Source organism: Hypanus sabinus, unplaced genomic scaffold, assembly GCF_030144855.1.
Source record: "Hypanus sabinus isolate sHypSab1 unplaced genomic scaffold, sHypSab1.hap1 scaffold_2405, whole genome shotgun sequence".
NCBI lineage: Eukaryota > Metazoa > Chordata > Chondrichthyes > Myliobatiformes > Dasyatidae > Hypanus > Hypanus sabinus.
This window is the reverse complement of record NW_026780524.1, coordinates 1-18,040: the sequence shown is the minus strand read 5'-3', so window position 1 is coordinate 18,040 and position 18,040 is coordinate 1. Positions and strand designations below refer to the sequence as shown.

The following is an 18,040-nucleotide window of genomic DNA, read 5'->3' as shown; positions in this document are numbered from 1 at the left end:
TCAGAAGTGATAGAGGCAGAGGAATGAAGATGGTGGGTTGGGCGTATGACATTGATTGTCAGGGAAAATATTACAACAGTGCTCAAGTAGGACAGATTACAGGGCTTGTCTACCGAGGCCATAAGGGTGGAGCTGAGGAACAGGAAAGGTATGACCACATTAATGGGGTTGTATTACAGACCACCCCATAGTCAGAGAGACTTGGAGGAGCAAACCCATGTACACAACATCGACGGTTCTCCTTTGTCTGTCCTGTTTGTTATTTGTTGAAACAACTCCAGCAGATTATCAGACAGGATTTTCCCTTGAGGAAACCTTGTTGACTGTAGCCTATCAGATCACGTGACTCCAAGTACTCTGAAACCTCATCCTCAATAATCGACTCCAACATCTCTCCGAACACTGAGGACAAATTAAATGTCCTATAAATAAAAACACAAAATGCCGGCAGAACTCAGCAGGCCAGACGGCAATTATGGGAGGAGGTAGTGACGACGTTTCGGGCCGAAACCCTTCTTCAGGGTCGTCACTACCTCCTCCCATAGATACTGTCTGGCCTGCTGAATTCTTCCAGCATTTTGTGTTTTTATTTATTTCCGGCATTCACTCGTCCCAGCCTATAGTTTACTTTCTTCTGATTCTGTCCATTCTTGACGTGTGAAGTGACATTTGCAATTTTCCAGATTTCCGGAAACATTCCAGACCGTCCTGATTCTTGAAAGACCATGACTAATGCCTCCACGATCTCGTCAGCGACTCACATCGGAGCCCTGTGGTAGACACCATCTGGTCCAGGTTAATTACCTACTCTCAGACCCTTCCGTTTCCAAAGAATCCTCCATCTAGTAATGGTCATCTCAGACATTTCATGACCCCAGTCACCCGAAACCCGCACCAAACGTTCGGTGTCTTCCATCGGGAAGACTGAAGCAAAATGCACATACCTGTTCTGCACCGACTCTCAAATTGTCACCTTTGAAGACGATTCACCTACCGACCTTTGTTAGGAAATGCGACTCCCACTCCTCACTTGCCTGGTCCATTCTGATCCGACCAAATCTGGCTTTTCTCCAAATTGAGATCGAAATCCAAGGGCCTTAACTCCATTTTTTTCGCATGTCATCTTTGAAACTGTTGGTATTGTGAACACTAGATGCAAGGTATTCCCCTGCATAAACTTCCGTCACCAGCTATGTCGCAATACCAAAAAGCAGATCAACTACACACTGTCCCTGGTTGGAAAACACAAGGAAATAGAACATTGTTAATATGTTTTCGTCTTCTCATTTCCAACCAGACTATGGTCAGCGGGTTGTATCAGTGATCAAGAGCTCAATAGCTCAGTGATAAACTTCTTCTCGCCATGCTTGTGTTTGTTTCCCTGAGGTTGTGTTTACATGTTGGGATTTTTCCACACCTTATATCAAGATTCAGAACGGTCCAAGAATCAGCAATAAACGTTTCATGCGAGTGCTGTACAGCATTAGCCTGCACGATTTTCAAAACATGTTACTTCGATTGAATACATCGATATATATCTGTTTCTTCTGTTTTGTTCTGGTAGATTGAAATTGCTTGGAACTCCTCTCGGTGGCCAGTGGAAGTAAGGATGTTTTTCATTATATTGAAGGTCTGGATGCTTGATAAACCGTGGGCTGGAGATCCGAATCTACACGAACGAAATAAAAGAAATGTAGAACATAGAACAGAACATCGTTCAGGACAGTACAGGCCCTTCGGCCCACAATGGTGCATCGACCCGTAAACACTGACTCCCATATAACCCCCTACCTTAAATTCCTCGATATAACTATCCAGCAGTTTCTTAAATTTCCCTCGTCTATCTGCCTCCACCACTGACTCAGGCAGTGCATTCCACGCACGAACCACACTCAGAGTAAAAAACCTTCCTCTAATATCCCCCTTGAACTTCCCTCCCCTTACTTTAAAGCCATGTCCTCTTGTGCCGACAGGTGGTGCCCTGGGGAAGAGGCGTTGGCGATGCACTCCATCTTTTCCTCTTAATATCTTGTACACATCTATCATGTCTCCTCTCATCCTCCTTCTCTACAAAGAGTAAAGCCCTAGCTCCCTTCATCTCTGGTCATAATCCATACTCTGTAAACGAGGAAGCATCCTGATAAATCACCTCTGTACCCTTTCAAATGCCTCCACATTCTTATTATATTGAGGCGAACAGAACCAGACACAGTACTGATCCGAATGTTCTGTCGACACCTGAACCCTGCGCTCCATATAACCCAACACCTTAAATTCCTCCATATAACCGTCCAGCAGGCTCTTAAATTTCCCTTGAGTAACTGCCTCCACCACTGACTCAGGCAGTGCATTCCACGCACCAACCACTCTCTGAGTAAAAGACCTTCCTCTAATATCCCCCTTGAACTTCCCTCCCCTTAACTTAAAGCCACGTCCTCTTGTACTGAGCAATGGTGCCCTGGGGAAGAGGCGCTGGCTGTCCACTCTGTCTATTCCTCTTAATATCTTGTACTCCTCTATCATGTCTCCTCTCATCCTCCTTCTCTCCAAAGAGTAAAGCCCATGCTCCCTTATTCACTGATCACAGTCCATACTCTCTAAACCAGGCAGAATCCTGATAAATGTCCTCTGTACACTTTCCAATGCTTCTACATCCTTCCTATATTGAGGCGATCAGAACTGGACACAGTACTCCAAGTGTAGCCTAACCAGACTTTTATAGAGCTGCATCATTACATCACGTCACTTAAACTCTATCCCTCGGCTTATGAAAGCTCACAGCACATAAGCTTTCTTAACTACCCTTTCAACCTGCGTCAACTTTCAGGGATCTGTGGACATGTACCCTCAGATCCCTCTGCTCCTCCACACTACCAAGTATCCTACCATTTACTTTGTACTCTGCCTTGGAGTTTGGCCTTCGGAAGTGTACCACCTCACACTTCTCCGGGTTGAACTCCATCTGCCACTTCTCAGCCCACTTCTGCATCCTATCAATGACTCTCTGCAATCTTCGACAATCCTCTACACTATCTACAACACCAACAACCTTTGTGTCGTCTGTGAACTTGCCAACCCACTCTTCTACCCCCGCAACCAGGTCGTTAATAAAAATCACGAAAAATAGAGGTACCAGAACAGATCCTTGTGGGACACCACTAGTCACAACCCTCCAATCCGAATGTACTCCCTCCACCACGACCCTCTGCCTTCTGCAGGCAAGACAATTTTGAATCCAACTGGCCAAACTTCCCTGGATCCCATGCCATCTGACTGTCTGAATAAGCCGACAGTGAGGAACCTTGTCAAATGCCTTACTAAAATCCATGTAGATTACATTCACTGCACCACCCTCCTCTATATGCCTGGTCACCTCTTCAAAGAACTCTATGAGGCTTGTTAGACACGTTCTGCCCTTCACAAAGCCATGCTGGCTGTCCCTGATCAGACCATGATTCTCTAAATTCCCATCGATCCTAACTTTAAGAATCTGTCAGGCCCCGGGGACTTATCCATCCTAATGTATTTTAACAACTCCAACACCTCCTCTCCCTTAATATCAACATACTCCAGAACATTAACGTCACTCATATTGTCCTCACCGTCATCAAGTTCCCTCTCAGTGGTAAATACCGAAAAGAAGTATTCATTGAGGAGCTCGCTGACTTCCACAGCCTCCAGGCACATCTTCCCATCTTTATCTCTAATCGGTCCTACCTCCTCTCCTGTCATCCTTTTATTCTTCACATAATTGAGGAATGCCTTGGGATTTTCCTTTACCAAGGACTTTTTCTCGCCAAGAACTTCTCATGCCGCCTTCTTGCTCTTCTCAGCCCATTTTTAAACTCCTTTCTTGCTACCCTATATTCCTCAAAAGACCCATGTGATCCTTGCTTCCTAAACTTTATGTATGCTGCTTTCTTCCATCTTTCTAGATTTTCCACCTCACCCGTCACACATGGTTCCTTCACCATACCGTTTAGAACTGAGTTGAGGAAAAACTTTTTCACCCAGAGAGTGGTGGATATGTGGAATGCTGTGCTCCAGAAGGCAGTGGAGGCCAAGTCTCTGGATGCTTTCAAGAGAGAGTTCGATAGAGCTCTTATAGATAGCGGGGTTAAGGGATATGGGGAGAGGGCAGGAACGGGGTACTGATTGTGGATGATCAGCCATGATCACAGAGAATGGTGGTGCTGGCTAGAAGGGCCGAATGGCCTACTCCTGCACCGATTGAGAGAGGGTCAAGGAGACTTGGGGAGGGAAGAGAGAGACTGAGGAGAAAGAGAGAGGTTGGCCGGGGGGAGAGACGGAGGAGTGAGCGGGTGAGGTCTGGAGGTGGTGAGGAATTGCGGGGAGGGTGGGGGTGATTGTCACTGGGTGGGGAGCACAGGGAGGGGATGGGAATCCTGACAAACACCCGCCCCCCCCCCCGGTTCCTTCTCGATGGGGCGCCGGACGGCCGAGGACCCCCGGGAGGGCAAGGAGGAGGCTGGGAGCCATTCGAAATGGGTTTGTTCGTTCTGGAACAAGACGGGAGAGGGGGAGCCCCAGCCAATGTGCCCCCAGACACTCTGTCATTCCCTCAACCCCCCTCCCGCTATTTGCCCCCTCCAGCGGATGAACACTCCCCCCTCGTCGGGAAGGGAAGGGGAGAGTGCGAAGTGAGTAAGAAGTGGAGGAGAGAGGGAGGAGGTGAGATTTGAGGGAAATGGGGTGAGGGGGATAGGGAGGGGAGAGTGGGAAATGAGTAAGCAGTTGGGGAAGACGGCGGGAGATTGCGTGAAGGGGATTGGATTGAAGAGGAGGCCAGGGAGAGGGAGGGGACAGTCGGAAATGAGTGAGTGGAGTCAAGGGGGAGGAAGTGGAATTTAAGGGACATGGGGTGAAGCGATAGAGAGGAAGAGGCGGACAGAGATGGAGCAGAGAGTCGGAAATGAGTGAAGAGCTCCATCTTGGGTCCAAGCCTACAAAGTACCCAGGACATCCTCAGGGAGCGGTGTCTCAGAGAGGCGGCGTCTGTTATTAAGGATCCCCAGCACCCAGGGCATGCCCTTTTCTCACTGTTACCGTCAGGGAGGGGGTACAGGAGCCTGAAGACACACACTCAGTGATTCAGGAACAGCTTCCTCCCCTCTGCCATCCGATTCCGAAATGGACACTGAACCCTTGGCCACTACCTCGCTTTTTAATAAATATATTATTTCTGCTTTTTGCACGGATTTTTAATCTATCCAATACACTGTAATTGATTTAAGAACATAACATAAGAAATAGGGGCAGGAGTAGGCCATCCGGCCCATCGATCCTGTTCAGTCATTCAATGAGATGATGGCCGATCTGTCCGTAAACTCAGCTCCATCGACCTGCCTTTTCCCCAGAACCCTTAATTACTTTGCTGTGTAAAAACCTACCTAACTGTTTCTTAAGTATATTTAATGAGGAAGCCTCAGCTGCTTCCCTGGGCAGAGAATTCCACAGATTCACAACTCTCTGGGAAAAACAGTTTCTCCCCATCTCCGTCCTAAATCTTCTCCCCTGAACCTTGAGGCAATGACCCCTAGTTCGAGTCTCACCCACCAATGGAAACAACTTTCCTACATCTATCTTATCTGTCCCTTTCAAAATTTTGTCTGTTTCTATAAGATCCCCTCTCATTCTTCTGAACTCCAGAGAGTACAGTCCCAGGCGACTCAATTTCTCCTCATAGGTTAACACCTTCATCCCTGGAATCAGCCCGGTGAACCTCCTCTGCACTGCCTCCAAAGCCAGTATATCCTTCCTCAAGTACGGAGACCGGAACTGCACACAGTACTCCCGGTGCGGCCTCACCAGTACCCTGTATAGTTACAGCATGACCTCCCTGCTCTTGAATTCGACCCCTCCAGCAACGAAGGCCAGCGTCCTATTTTCCTTCTTGATAGCCTGCTGCCCCTGCAAACCGACCTTTTGCGATTCCTCACAATCCCCGAATCATTTTCCTGACTTGCTCCGCACAGAGCCAAGCTGGCAGTCCACAATTAGGCCAAGGGTTTCCAAGTGCCCATAAATCCTATTGCTGAGAATTCTGTCCGGCTGCTGATGGGGCAGTCGCCATTCTCTAGTTCCCAGGATGATCCCGGTCCCCTTCCTTACCGGCGAATCATCCATCAGTCCTCCGGGACCTCGCCTGCCCGCTCACCTCCGTTCAGGGCCCCAGACAGTCCTTTACATGTGTCCCCCTGTCCCCCGACACTCCCCACCGTTCACGGTGTGTGTCCCACCCTCGTACGCTGAGGTCCCCCTGTCCCTCGACACTCCCCACCGTTCACGGTGTGTGTCCTACCCTCGTACGCCGAGGTCCCCCATCCCTCGACACTCCCAACCGTTCACGGTGCGTGTCCTACCCTTGTACGCCGAGATCCCCCTGTCACTCTACACTCCCCACCGTTCACGGTGCTAGTCCTACCCTCGTACGCCGAGGTCCCCCTGTCCCTCGACACTCCCCACCGTTCGCGGTGCCTGTCCTACCCTCGTACACCGATGTCCCCCGTCCCTCGACACTCCCCACCGTTCACGGTGCGTGTCCTACCCTCGTACGCCGATGACACCCCGTCCCTCAACACTCCCCACCGTTCACGGTGTGTGTCCTACTCTCGTACGCCGATGTCACCCCGACCCTCGACACTCCCCACCGTTCACGGTGCTAGTCCTACCCTCGTACGCCGATGTCCCCCCGTCCCTCGACACTCCCCACCGTTCACGGTGTGTGTCCTACCCTCGTACGCCGATGTCCCCCCGTCCCTCGAAACTCCCCACAGTTCACGGTGTGTGTCCTACCCTCGTACGCCGAGGTCCCCCCGTCCCTCGACACTCCCCACCGTTCACTGTGCGTGTCCGACCCTCGTACGCAGAGGTCCCCCCGTCCCTCGACACTCCCCACCGTTCACGGTGCGTGTCCTACCTCGTACGCCGAGGTCCCCCTGTCCCTCGGCACCCCCACCGTTCATGGTGCATGTCCCACCCTCGTACCCCGAGGTCCCCCCCCCCTTCACTCGACTCCCCGCACCGGTCACAGTTGTCGGAGGGTGGGATCTCGCTGACGACGGTGCCCCTCCCTCCTATCACAAGAGGCTCCTGCCAAGACCATTTACGGCCCGCTGAAGGATGAGGACCGTATCTTCACCAACCTGTATGGCAGGCACGACTGGAGGTGAGAGGAATTCAGAGGCGATCCCTAACCGAGGGGAGATGGTCGCAGGCTCAGGGAGAGAGGTGTCCTCTCACTGTGAGGGGAGGAAAACGGGGACGCTCTCTCACAGGGATAACATCACGGTGACGCTTCCAGACAGTGGAAGGGAAAATGCAGGCACTCCACTGAGGGGGGAGCGGGATGGAATTTGTGGACATTCCCTCATTCAGGGATTGGGGTATTTGTGGACGTTCCCACATTCAGGGATTGGGGAACTTGTGGACGTTCCCTCATTCCAGGATTGGGAAATTTGTGGACGATCCCTCATTCAGGGATTGGGGTATTTGTGGACGTTCCCTCAGAGAGAGATTTGGGTATTTGTGGACGTCCCGTAATAGAGGGGTTGGGGTAGTTGTGGACGTCCCCTAATCCAGGGGTTGGGGTATTTGTGGACGTTCCCTAATTCAGCAGTTGGGGTATTTGTGGACGTCCCGTAAGAGAGGGGTTGGGGAATTTGTGGACGTCCCCAGACAGAGGGGTTGGCGTAGTTGCGGACGTCCCCTGTTTGAGTAATGGATCTTTCTGGCTGCTCATTTTTTAAGGGCGGGGGAACTTGTGATGCCCCCGTACTTAACGGGAGGGGGTGACTTTTCTGAAGCCCCCAAGGCGAAGGGTTATCAATTCTGAGTTGCCTCCATCTGGGACGTGAATGTCAGCACTCCCTGATCTGCCAGGGAAATTCGGTCGCTGCATAACTCACAGGAAATTGGGGGCACTCCCTCGCTATCAGGGTGATAACAGGACATAAATCTTTTTCAATCCCCTCACTCTTTTCACCTTCTTCCCGCTCCCCTCCACTCTTGTCCCCCCAGGCTGAAGGGAGCGCTACGGCGGGGCGACTGGTACAAGACGAAGGAGATCCTGCTGAAGGGGGCGGACTGGATCCTCGGGGAGGTGAAGACGTCCGGGCTGAGGGGTCAGGGAGGGGCCGGGTTTCCGACCGTCATGAGGTGGGGCTTCATGAACAAGCCTTCAGATGGCAGGTGAGGAGGGAGCTTCACTCTGTGTCTGAACCCGGGAGTGTGTGATCGGACGGTGTGGAGGGAGATTCACTCTGTGTCTGACCCTGGGAGTGTGTGATGGGACGGTGTGGAGGGAGATTCACTCTGTGTCTGACCCCGGGATTGTGTGATGGGACGGTGTGGAGGGAGATTCACTCTGTGTCTGACCCCGGGAGTGTGTGTTCGGACGATGTGGAGGGAGATTCACTCTGTGTCTGACCCTGGGAGTGTGTGATGGGACGGTGTGGAGGGAGATTCACTCTGTGTCTGACCCCGGGTGTGTGTGATGGGATGGTGTGGAGGGAGATTCACTCTGTGTCTGACCCCGGGATTGTGTGATGGGACGGTGTGGAGGGCGATTCGCTCTGCGTCTGACCCCGGGTGTGTGTGATGGGATGGTGTGGAGGGAGATTCACTCTGTGTCTGACCCCGGAATTGTGTGATGGGACGGTGTGGAGGGAGATTCACTCTGTGTCTGACACCGGGAGTGTCTGATGGGACGGTTTGGAGGGCGATTCGCTCTGCGTCTGACCCCGGGTGTGTGTGATGGGATGGTGTGGAGGGAGATTCACTCTGTGTCTGACCCCGGGATTGTGTGATGGGACGGTGTGGAGGGAGATTCACTCTGTGTCTGACCCCGGGAGTGTGTGATGGGACGGTGTGGAGGGAGCTTCACTCTGTGTCTGACCCCGGGAGTGTGTGATCGGACGGTGTGGAGGGAGCTTCACTCTGTGTCTGACCCCGGGAGTGTGTGATGGGACGGTGTGGAGGGAGATTCACTCTGTGTCTGACACCGGGAGTGTCTGATGGGACGGTGTGGAGGGAGATTCACTCTGTGTCAGACCCCGGGAGTGTGTGATGGGACGGTGAGGAGGGTGATTCACTCTGTGTCTGACGCCGGTTTTCCACCCCCTTCAGTCTCTTACTCGGGACCTCAGTGGATTCACGTCGATTTTAACTGCGGGGGTCAATTTGCCAGAAATGAGCTTTGGTGGAGATGAGATCCGGGGCTCCAAGACTCTGCTTGTCGAACCTCCCTCAGCCTGGAGCTGAGACGCTACTGTGTCAGTGTGAGGAGTTCCGACCCACTGTTGCAGTGCACAGGGTGTGGAGGGCAATAGAAACCTCAAATAAAACTCGATTCCGACACAAGACAGGAAGATACAGTGGTTTATTGATTTTTATGAGAAATATCAATGAAACAATGTGTGAGCTGCTAACGTGCGGTAATAAATAATCTGCTGACAGTCACACACAATTAACTGACCAGCGACAAGGGGTGACCGGTTGAATAATAACCAGTCCCGTTTCTCACCGTCACTCTGCATCGGGGAACTGATTATAAAATTATAAAACTGATTATAAAATCACACTTCAGGGCCGTGTCCGGGATCGCTGCAGATCCAGGGTCACTGCCGGGGGATTTGTCCATTTAACATCATTATATCGGCCAGGCTGCCGAATGCACCGTCCTCAGCAAAGGGGGCAAAAGGATTCTCTCCCGGGACCATCCCCCCCACCCCGGGACACCGGTGTCCCAGACTGAGCCCCGGACCCCGGGCTCTTCCTGTCCGGGTAATTCCCCGGGGAGTCACGTGGGGAGTCTCCAACACGCACTTCCGGCGGATGCACCCCGCCGGACAACAGGCGGAAACACGTCACTGCGGGACCGCTGCGAGCGACGCACACAGCGCGAGGCCCGAGCCGGTTCCGTTAAAACCGTTGGGAATCAGCCCCGGCGCGCGGCCGTTAAAGGTAAGGGCGGGAGTTAAAGGGGAGGGCGGGGAGTCGGCCAAATGTCCCCATCCCGCGGGCGGGGATGTTCACACATTCAGATCCACCATCAGTCCGGGTCTGGGTTCCAGGTAAGATCAAGGTTAAAGGCTAAATGTCCTCAGATCCACTGTCAGTCCGGGTCTGACTCCCTGTAGAGATCTCAGTTCCTTCATCCCGGTCTCACTGAACCGATTCACCACATTCAGATGTTCACAGATCCACCATCAGTCCGGGTCTGGGTTCCTGTAGAGATCTCAGTTCCTTCATCCCGGTCTCACTGAACCGATTCCCCACATTCAGATGTTCACAGATCCACTCTCAGTCCGGGTCTGGGTTCCTGTAGAGATCTCAGTTCCTTCATCCCGGTCTCACTGAACCGATTCACCACATTCAGATGTTCACAGATCCACCATCAGTCCGGGTCTGGGTTCCTGTAGAGATCTCAGTTCCTTCATCCCGGTCTCACTGAACCGATTCCCCACATTCAGATGTTCACAGATCCACCATCAGTCCGGGTCTGGGTTCCTGTAGAGATCTCAGTTCCTTCATCCCGGTCTCACTGAACCGATTCACCACATTCAGATGTTCACAGATCCACCATCAGTCCGGGTCTGGGTTCCTGTAGAGATCTCAGTTCCTTCATCCCGGTCTCACTGAACCGATTCACCACATTCAGATGTTCACAGATCCACTGTCAGTCCGGGTCTGGGTTCCTGTAGAGATCTCAGTTCCTTCATCCCGGTCTCACTGAACCGATTCCCCACATTCAGATGTTCACAGATCCACCATCAGTCCGGGTCTGGGTTCCTGTAGAGATCTCAGTTCCTTCCCCCCGGTCTCACTGAACCGATTCCCCCACAGCCTGAAACAGATGGGAGAATAAAGATGGAATAAACAGATCACACAACAGTGTCAGTAACAGGGGACCGGGGTTAATGTTTCAACAACACTCACAGACAAATATCACCAGAAAACCCGCGGATCCGCTGATATTTTATCACATTGAACATTAACACAAACACTCACTCGATCCACTTCAGACTCGGGAGGGTCAGTATGAGGCGGCGGAGAGCGGGGACAGATCGGTCTGTCAGAGAGTTTGATCTCAGGTCCAGCTCCGTCAGTGATGGGTTTGTACTGAGAGCGGAGACGAGATCCTCGGCACCAGAATCTGTGAGACCGACACTGTCCAGCCTGGAGATGAGAGAGAGTGAGGGTGAAGGACACAGAGAGACAGGAGACGGTACAAATCCCCAGTGTTTATCAGTAACACAATTACTGATCACATTAATGTTCAGTGTCAGACATCCAGTGACTGTAAACACAATCTCCCACAGTCTGGTACTTACCACAGTCTCTGTATTTTACACTCCGGGTTCCTCAGAGCCGCAGACACCAGTTTCACTCCTGAATCCCCCAGTTTATTACCACTCAGATCCAGATCCGTCAGTGATGGGTTTGTACTGAGAGCGGAGACGAGATCCTCGGCACCAGAATCTGTGAGACCGACACCCCACAGCCTGGAGATGAGAGAGAGTGAGGGTGAAGGACACAGAGAGACAGGAGACGGTACAAATCCCCAGTGTTTATCAGTAACACAATTACTGATCACATTAATGTTCAGTGTCAGACACCCAGTGACTGTAAACACAATCTCCCACAGTCTGGTACTTACCACAGTCTCTGTATTTTACACTCCGGGTTCCTCAGAGCCGCAGACACCAGTTTCACTCCTGAATCCCCCAGTTTATTATTGTTCAGTCTAAACACAAACAGACAAATTGATGAACATTGTGATTAAAACCGTGGGTCTGAGGGCATTTCTCTCACTCGGATATTTCAGGGAACGTTAAACCCTTCAGTAATTCACTGATCGTAGATCCCATCACTGTTAATGTCCCTCACTGCCCAGCTCCAATGAATTCACCGAATGTCAGTAATTTCGTCTGTCGGTGTGACCCTGTAAACTCCACATATTCTCTCTCATTCCCTGATGGTTAGAAAAGTGTTCCTGACGTGAGACAGTCGGAAAGGGCAGGTGTGAAGGGGAGAAGTCAAACAGTGAGGAAGATTTGAGAATCGGGAAATGTCAATGGGAGATGGAGGAAGAGACATCACCTAAGGTAAAGGATGGAAAGACACAGAAGGAAGCGGATGTGGAAGAGAGATCCCAGTAGAGGAGGGGGATGAGGGAGAGAGATACCACAGGAGGAAGGGAGACGGGGCAGAGAGATCCCACAGGAGGAAGGGGGACGGGGGAGGGAGATCCCACAGGAGGAAGGGGGACGGGGGACGGAGATCCCACAGGAGGAAGGGGGACGGGGGAGGGAGATCCCACAGGAGGGAGGGGGACGGGGGAGGGAGATCCCACAGGAGGAAGGGGGACGGGGGGAGGGGGATCCCACAGGAGGAAGGGGGACGGGGGAGGGAGATACCACAGGAGGAAGGGGGATGGGGGAGGGGGGATCCCACAGGAGGAAGGGGGATGGGGGAGGGGGATCCCACAGGAGGAAGGGGGAGGGGAGATACCACAGGAGAAAGGGGGACGGTGGAGGGAGATCCCACAGGAGGAAGGGGGACACGGGGGTCAGATCCCACAGGGGGATGCGGGACGGTGGAGAGGGATCCCAGTGGGGGAGAGGGGGAGGCGGGAGGGAGAACCCACAGGGGGAAGGTGGACGGTGGAGAGGGATTCCACAGGGGTGAAGGGGGACGGGGATCCCAAAATGGGGACGGGGGGAGGGGTATCCCACAGGGGGGGAAGGTGGACGGGGGAGGGAGATTCCACACGGGGGAAGGGGGACGGGGATCCCAAAATGGGGACGGGGGGAGGGGTATCCCACAGGGGGGAAGGTGGACGGGGGAGGGGGATCCCACAAGGGGGAAGGGGGAAGGGGGAGAGAGATCCCAGAGGAGGAAGGGGGACGGGGCAGAGAGATCCCACAGGAGGAAGGGGGACGGGGGAGAGAGATCCCAGAGGAGGAAGGGGAACGGGGGAGATGGATTCCACAGGAGGAAGGGGGACGGGGCAGAGAGATCCCACAGGGGGAAGAGGGATGGGGGAGGGAGATACCACTGGAGGAAGGGGGATGGGGGAGGGAGATCCCACAGGAGGAAGGGGGACGGGGGAGGTAGATCCCACAGGAGGAAGGGGGACGGGGGAGGGAGATCCCACAGGAGGAAGGGGGACGGGGCAGAGAGATCCCACAGGAGGAAGGGGGACGGGGGAGAGAGATCCCAGAGGAGGAAGGGGGACGGGGGAGATGGATCCCACAGGAGGAAGGGGGACGGGGCAGAGAGATCCCACAGGGGGATGGGGGAGGGAGATACCACAGGAGGAAGGGGGATGGGGGAGGGAGATCCCACAGGAGGAAGGGGGACAGGGGGAGGGGACATCCCACAGGAGGAAGGGGGACAGGGGAGGGGAGATCCACAGGAGGAATGGGGACGGGGGAGGGAGATCCCACAGGAGGAAGGGGGACGGGGGAGGGGAGATACCACAGGAGGAAGGGGGACGGGGCAGAGAGATCCCACAGGAGGAAGGGGGATGGGGGAGGGAGATCCCACAGGAGGAAGGGGGACGGGGGAGGGAGATCCCACAGGAGGAAGGGGGACGGGGCAGAGAGATCCCGCGGGAGGAAGGGGTACGGGGGAGGGAGTTCCCACGGGAGGAAGGGGGACGGGGGAGGGAGATCCCACAGGAGGAAGGGGGATGGAGGAGGGAGATCCCACTGGAGGAAGGGGGACGGGGGAGGGGAGATACCACAGGAGAAAGGGGGATGGGGGAGGGAGATACCACAGGAGGATGGGGGACGGGGCAGAGAGATTCCACAGGAGGAAGGGGGACGGTGGAGGGAGATCCCTCAGGAGGAAGGGGGACAGGGGAGGGAGATCCCACAGGGGGTAAGGGGGACGGGGATCCCAAAATGGAAAAGGGGGAAGGGGAGGGGGATAAAACAGGGGGGAAGGTGGACGGGGGAGGGGGATCCCACGCGGGGGAAGGGGGCAGTACAGATCGATTCCACAGGGGTGATTGGGGACGGGGATCACAAAATGGGAAAGGGGAAAGTGGGAAGGATATCCCACAGGAGGAAGGGGGACGGGGGAGGGAGATCCCACAGGAGGAAGGGGGACGGGGCAGAGAGTTCCCGCGGGAGGAATGGGAACGGGGGAGGGAGTTCCCACGGGAGGAAGGGGGACTGGGGAGGGAGATCCGACAGGAGGAAGGGGGATGAGGGAGGGAGATACCACAGGAGGAAGGTGGACGGGGGAGGGGGATCCCACAGGAGGAAGGGAGACGGGGCAGTGAGATCCCACAGGAGGAAGGGGGACGGGGCAGAGAGATCCCACAGGAGGAAGGGGGATGTGGCAGAGAGATCCCAGAGGAGGAAGGGGGACGGGGGAGAGGGATCCCACAGGAGGAAGGGGGACGGGGCAGAGAGATCCCACAGGAGGAAGGGGGACGGGGGAGAGAGATCCCACAGGAGGAAGGGGGACAGGGGAGGGGAGATCCACAGGGGGGAAGGGGGACGGGGGAGGGGAGATACCACAGGAGGAATGGGGATGGGGGAGGGGGATCCCAAAGGGGGAAGGGGGACGGGTAAGAGAGATCCCTTAGGAGAAAGCGGGATAGGGGAGAGAGATCCCACAGGAGGAAGGGGGACGGGGGAGGGGGATCCCACAGGAGGAAGGGGGACGGGGTAGGGGGATCCCAAAGGGGGAAGGGGGACGGGTAAGAGAGATCCCACAGGAGGAAGGGGGACGGGGGAGGGGAGATACCACAGGAGGAAAGGGGACGGGGGAGGGAGATCCCACAGGAGGAATGGGGACGGGGGAGGGGAGATACCACAGGAGGAAGGGGGACGGGGCAGAGAGATCCCACAGGAGGAAGGGGGATGGGGGAGGGAGATCCCACAGGAGGAAGGGGGACGGGGGAGGGAGATCCCACAGGAGGAAGGGGGACGGGGCAGAGAGATCCCGCGGGAGGATGGGGAACGGGGGAGGGAGTTCCCACGGGAGGAAGGGGGACGGGGGAGGGAGATCCCACAGGAGGAAGGGGGATGGGGGAGGGAGATCCCACTGGAGGAAGGGGGACGGGGGAGGGGAGATACCACAGGAGAAAGGGGGATGGGGGAGGGAGATACCACAGGAGGATGGGGGACGGGGCAGAGAGATTCCACAGGAGGAAGGGGAATGGGGGAGGGGAGATACCACAGGAGGAAGGGGGACACGGGGGTCAGATCCCACAGGGGGATGCGGGACGGAGGAGAGGGATCCCAGTGGGGGGGAGGGGGAGGCGGGAGGGAGAACCCACAGGGTGATGGGGGACGGTGGAGAGGGATTCCACAGGGGTGAAGGGGGACAGGGGAGGGAGATCCCACAGGGGGGAAGGGGGACGGGGATCCCAAAATGGGGAAGGGGGAAGGGGAGGGGGATCCCACAGGGGGGAAGGTGGACGGGGGAGGGGGATCCCACAAGGGGGAAGGTGGCAGTACAGATCGATTCCACAGGGGTGATTGGGGACGGGGATCACAAAATGGGAAAGGGGAAAGTGGGAAGGAGATCCCACGGGGGGAAGGTGGACGGGGGAGGGGGATCCCACAGGAGGAAGGGGGACAGGGCAGAGAGATCCCACAGGAGGAAGGGGGACGGGGGAGGGGAGATACCACAGGAGAAAGGGGGATGGGGGAGGGAGATCCCACAGGAGTAAGGGGTACAGGGAAGAGAGATCCCACAGGAGGAAGGGGGACGGTGGAGGGAGTTCCCACAGGAGGAAGGGGACGGGGAAGAGAGATCCCACGTTAGGAAGGGGGATGTGGCAGAGAGATCCCAGAGGAGGAAGGGGGACGCGGGAGAGGGATCCCACAGGAGGAAGGGGGACAAGGCAGAGAGATCGCACAGGAGGAAGGGGGATGGGGCAGAGAGATCCCAGAGGAGGAAGGGGAACGGGGGAGAGGGATCCCACAGGAGGAAGGGGGACGGGGCAGAGAGATCCCACAGGGGGAAGGGGGATGGGGGAGGGAGATACCACAGGAGAAAGGGGGATGGGGGAGGGAGATCCCACAGGAGGAAGGGGGACTGGGGGAGGGAGATACCACAGGAGGAAGGGGGACGCGGGAGGGGAGATCCCACAGGGGGGAAGAGGGACGGGGGAGGGGAGATACCACAGGAGGAAGAGGGACGGGGGAGGGAGATCCCACAGGAGGAAGGGGGACGGGGGAGGGGGATCCCACAGGAGGAAGGGGGACGGGAGAGGGAGATACCACTGGAGGAAGGTGGACAGGGGACGGAGTGCCCGCAGGTGGGAAGGGGGACGACGCCGTGGGATACCACAGGATGAATGGGTACGGGGGAGGAAGATACCACAGTGGGGAAGGGGGACGGGTGAGGGGGATCCCACAGGAGGAAGGGGGACGGGGGAGGGAGATCCCACAGGAGGAAGGGGGACGGGGGAGGGAGATCCCACAGGAGGAGGGGGGACGGGGGAGGGAGATCCCACAGGAGGAAGGGGGACGGGGGAGGGAGATCCCACAGAAGGGGGATGGGAGAGGGGAGATTCCACAGGGGGGACGGGGGAGGGGAGATACCACACGAGGAAGGGTGACGGGGGAGGGAGATCCCACAGGAGGAAGGGGGATGTGGGAGAGAGATCCCACAGGAGGAAGGGGGATGGGGCAGAGAGATCCCACAGGAGGAAGGGGGACGGGGGAGGGGAGATACCACATGAGGAAGAGGGACGGGGCAGTGAGATCCCAGAGGAGGAAGGTGGACGGGGGAGGGAGATACCACAGGAGGAATGTGGATGGGGGAGGGAGATCCCACAGGAGGAAGGGGGACGGGGGAGGGAGATCCCACAGGAGGAAGGGGGACGGGGCAGAGAGATCCCGCAGGAGGAAGGGGGACGGGGGAGGGAGATCCCACGGGAGGAAGGGGGACGGGGCAGAGAGATCCCACAGGAGGAAGGGGGACGGGGGAGGGGAGATACCACAGGAGGAATGGGGATGGTGGAGGGAGATCCCACTGGAGGAAGGGGGACGGGGGAGGGGAGATACCACAGAGAAAGGGGGATGGGGGAGGGAGATACCACAGGAGGATGGGGGACGGGGCAGAGAGATTCCACAGGAGGAAGGGGAATGGGGGAGGGGAGATACCACAGGAGGAAGGGGGACACGGGGGTCAGATCCCACAGGGGGATGCGGGACGGAGGAGAGGGATCCCAGTGGGGGGGAGGGGGAGGCGGGAGGGAGAACCCACAGGGTGATGGGGGACGGTGGAGAGGGATTCCACAGGGGTGAAAGGGGACAGGGGAGGGAGATCCCACACGGGGGAAGGGGGACGGGGATCCCAAAATGGGGACGGGGGGAGGGGTATCCCACAGGGGGGAAGGTGGACGGGGGAGGGGGATCCCACAAGGGGGAAGGGGGAAGTGGGAGAGAGATCCAAGAGGAGGAAGGGGGACGGGGCAGAGAGATCCCACAGGAGGAAGGGGGACGGGGGAGAGAGATCCCAGAGGAGGAAGGGGGACGGGGGAGATGGATTCCACAGGAGGAAGGGGGACGGGGCAGAGAGATCCCACAGGGGGAAGGGGGATGGGGGAGGGAGATACCACTGGAGGAAGGGGGATGGGGGAGGGAGATCCCACAGGAGGAAGGGGGACAGGGGGAGGAGAGATACCACAGGAGGAAGGGGGACAGGGGAGGGGAGATCCACAGGGGGGGACGGGGGAGGGGAGTTACCTCAGGAGGAAGGGGGACGGGTGAGGGGAAATACCACAGGAGGAAGGGGGACGGGGGATGGGAGATACCACAGGAGGAATGGGGATGGGGGAGGGGTATCCCACAGGAGGAAGGGGGACGGGGGAGTGGGATCCCACAGGAGGAAGGGGGACGGGGTAGGGGGATCCCAAAGGGGGAAGGGGGACGTGTAAGAGAGATCCCACACGAGGAAGGGGGACGGGGGAGAGAGATCCCACAGGATTAAGGGGGACAGGGGAGGGAGATCCCACAGGGGGAAGCGGGACGGGGGAGGGGGATCC

General features: G+C 56.4%; 1 long non-coding RNA gene across 1 annotated transcript; it reads right to left on the bottom strand.

Moving 5' to 3' along the window:
* Nucleotides 1-10,612: 10,612 nt before the first annotated feature.
* Nucleotides 10,613-11,807, bottom strand: LOC132387950 (uncharacterized). Its single transcript, XR_009510097.1, has 3 exons — nucleotides 11,681-11,807; nucleotides 11,355-11,525; nucleotides 10,613-11,199 (listed from the first exon to the last, which is right to left on the bottom strand). It is a non-coding gene; the product is annotated as an uncharacterized LOC132387950 (long non-coding RNA).
* Nucleotides 11,808-18,040: the final 6,233 nt, after the last annotated feature.